The 3812-nt window shown below is 42.1% G+C and overlaps 1 pseudogene; it reads left to right on the forward strand.

Annotated features, from left to right (window-relative positions):
- The first annotated feature begins 2927 nt into the window (after positions 1-2927).
- On the forward strand, positions 2928-2993 carry LOC116816618 (U6 spliceosomal RNA; annotated as a pseudogene).
- The last annotated feature ends 819 nt before the right edge of the window (positions 2994-3812 follow it).

Consider the following 3812-nt stretch of genomic DNA (forward strand, 5'->3'; position numbering starts at 1 on the left):
TGCACAAAAGGTTTAAAAGGGGATTTATTTTAACTGGAATTTGAATTACTTGATTTTTTTTCCCAATTGGCTTATTAATAACAACTCATGAAAGAATATCATTCTGATTTTACACAGTACTACATACCAGTATTACACAGTGATCAGACATAATGGTAACGGGCATAGAATAAAGGACCTAAATAGAACAGAAATCTCTTATAACATCGTATTATGAAGGGATAAAATCCTCAGTACACTTTTTTTTAAGTGATCAGAATGGTTTTGTACAAGAGAAGATGCTGTAAAAACAGGTTAGGAGGATTCCTCAAAGAGTCAAAGAAATTCAAGATTTTGGGCCCAATCCCGCATGTTTGCTCCCTCCTCTCATGAAGTTCTAGCAGCCCTCCACTCTTACTGAAGAAATATCTTCAATGAGCACTGAGAGTGCTCAGAACAATACTGGACACTGGTTTTGTTTTGTTTTGTTGTTGTTGATCCATGGAAGTTTACTCATCATTTGATAATTCTCCCTGATAGCAACTTTATCTGTTAATGGGCACTGAGGGTAAAGATGAAAACACTCTTTCCTCCTCCTAAAATATGACACTTTATGAACCACTCCACAGGTCAGGTTGTGTAAATGCTATGCTGCTGTTTCTATAATTTATGCATTTGTGGCAAGTAGTGTGAAAATAATGTAAGTATTTCTAGTTTTTGTTATTTTCTAAATGTAATCTTATCTGTAATATGTTTCCTGTTACCATGGAATATAAAGCTATGATTGGCTGATATATCCCAACACAGTAAAGATTGATTGCGGCTATTCAGTTGCATGATCTAAGCACTGGCCTTGCATATTTTGTGGGGGTTGTATGTAACGTGTAGGGGATCAGCTGGGCCTGGGTTAAGTACTGCAGTAAGCTATGCTGTTTGCACAATAAAAGCCCCTGCTCATCATAAATGGGGAAGGATAAAGTTGTAGTAAAGACTACATGGGTGGGGAGGAGGAAGGAATTGATCTAAGTTACGCAACTTCAGCTATGTGAATAATGTAGCTGAAGTCGACGTACTTAGATCTACTTACTGTGATGTCTTCACTGTGATAAGTCGATGGCTGACACTCTCCCATCGACTCTTCCTGTGCCTCTCGCTCCAGTGGAGTATCAGAGTCAATGGGAGAGCACTTGGCGGTCGATTTATCGCATCTAGACTAGATGCCATAAATTGATCCCTGCTGGATCGATTGCTGCCTGTCGATCTAGCGGGTAATGTAGACAAGTAATGTAGATTAGTGTGGTGAATGAATAAGACTTTATGTCCACTCTTGTCCTGTCCCTCACATCCCTTGGAGCAAAAACAATTCCTGTCAGTCCTTGAGGTGAAAAGCAAAATGGTAAACATAGGGAATGACTTGCACTAGTCTGTGACTTCAATACTTCTGGCTGGGAAGAATAATGCTTTATGCACTGAGCCAGTACCTAGGTGATGGTTTACAGTGCTGAAATCTGAAAAGGGAGAAACTTGTTGCTTTGCCTACTGTATACAGTAACTCCTCGCTTAACATTGTAGTTATGTTCCTGAAAAATGCAACTTTAAGCAAAACGATGTTAAATGAATCCAATTTCCCCGTAAGAATTAATATAAATGGGGGGGTTAGGTTCCAGGGAAATTTTTTTCACCAGACAAAAAAACTATATATTATATAGATATACACACAGTATATGTTTTAAACAAACAATTTAATACTGTTCACAGCTATGATGATTGTGAAGTTTGGTTGAGATGGTGAAGTTAGAAGGTGGAAGAGGGAGGGATATTTCCCAGGGAATGCCTTGCTGCTAAATGATAAACTAGCACCCAGCTTAGACCTCAATGGTTAACACGTTGTTGTTAATGTAGCCTCTCACACAAGGTAGCACGAACATGAGGGAGGGGTGACAGCATAGCAGACAGAGACAGACACACACCTTGTGTGTGGTAGTGAGTGAGAGAGCCACACTGCCCCTTTAAGTAAGCTGACCCACTCTTAAGTGCATTGTCTTTTTAAGTGGATCAGGAAGTTGAGACAGCAGCTACTGCCTCAAGCTCTCCATGTCTCTCTCTGTCCATGTCCCCTCCCTGCTCTATATGGAGAAGAGGTAAGCGGGGTGCAGGGGCAGGGGGACACCTTGACTTTAGCACCCCCACCCCCTTGCACAGCAAGCAGGAGTGTCTGGGAGCAGCTCCAAGGCAGAGGACATGAGCAGCACATGGCAGTGGGGGGAGGGACAGCTGAACTGCTGATGGATAGCCTGCTGGGTGGCTGCAGCACAGGGAACTTAGGGAAGCGGGGAGCTGGTAGGGGGGCTGCCAGTCCACCCTGGTTCCAAGCCCCCACCAGCTAGCTGCAACAGGCTGCTCTTTCTGCAAGCAGTGGACAAAGCAGACGGCTGCCAAACAATGTTATAAGGGAGCATTCTGCAACCTTAAACAAACATGTTCCCTAACTGATCAGCAACGTAACAATGAAACAACGTTAACCGGGATGACTTTAAGGGAGGAGTTACTGTATCTCCATATATCCTTTGACCCACCCATTCAAATACCTACATAAAACCTTCATAGGAAGATGTTAAATGTTAACCTTCCGTTATACTGTACATGGAGGTCTCAAAAATGTAGAATGGTTCTTTGCCACAACTGAGGTAGAGAACTTCAGTTCCTATCTACTCTGGAATAATCAGGACTTTGTGGTGCTGAGACTCCAGTTCTCCTGGTTACAGGTTTCTGCAGAGGTTGGTGAAGGTGCGTGTGTAAAGGGTAAGTGAAGAATGAAAAGAGACTCCCAAAGTGAATCAAGAGCATTTATTCACCCTTTTCTTATCCTTGCAAGGGGCCCATATCTTCCCCCACCATTTTCTATTAATGATTACACTTCTGTTCTTTGTTGTTCTGTCTTGTTCTGGGAGAGAAGATTAGCATGGCCCCTGCGCAAGGATGAAATGCAAATTTGTGAACTGCATGACATCTTAGGTGACATTTTTAAGGGAGACCAGACCACTCAAGCAAAAATCCCAGCCACTAACTGTTCTCTTATGCTACCACACTTGAAAACAAAATATCTTAATTGACCAGGGCAGTTGATTTATTGATATGAAATGTGGATGTAATGAAAGCAAACAATACAGGCATCGTCATCATAGGCAAAGGGAGAGGGATGCAGAATACTTCATGTTAGCTCTAAAATGTTAATTCGTTCCTGGTCAGAAAGATTAAGATTGTGAAGAAAGGCTTCCAGGAAATCCAAAAGGCACTGTTGTTGATAAGAATACAACATTGGACACATTGGGGTATAAATAAATGAAAGATGTGTGGGGGTGCTAATCATGTACTAAAGGAAAAGGGTACAGGATTAGGGATAGGACAAACAGTGTTTCCCCATAATGAATGCATGATGGTTAGGTGAGATAAGGCAGGATCCATGTTCAGATGTCTGGAAAAGAGTGAAATGAATAGGCAGCAGGTTTAAAACAAACAAAAAGGAATATTTCTTCATACAATGTACAGTCAGCCTGTGGAACCGGTTGCGAAGGGATGTGGTCAAGACCAAAACTATAGCTGGGGTAAAAAAAGAATTAGATAAGTTCATAGAGTTTAGGCCCATCAATGACTATTAGCCAACATGGTCAGAGATGCAACCCCATGCTCTAGTTGTCCCTAGCACTTAATTGCCAGAAGCTGCGAGTGGATGACAGGGGATGAATTACTCGATGATTGCCTGTTCTGTTCATTCCCTCCGAAGCACCTGGCATTGGCCATTGTCAAAAGACAGGGTAGTGGGCTAGATGGAC

Source organism: Chelonoidis abingdonii, chromosome 2 (assembly GCF_003597395.2).
Source record: "Chelonoidis abingdonii isolate Lonesome George chromosome 2, CheloAbing_2.0, whole genome shotgun sequence".
NCBI lineage: Eukaryota > Metazoa > Chordata > Testudines > Testudinidae > Chelonoidis > Chelonoidis abingdonii.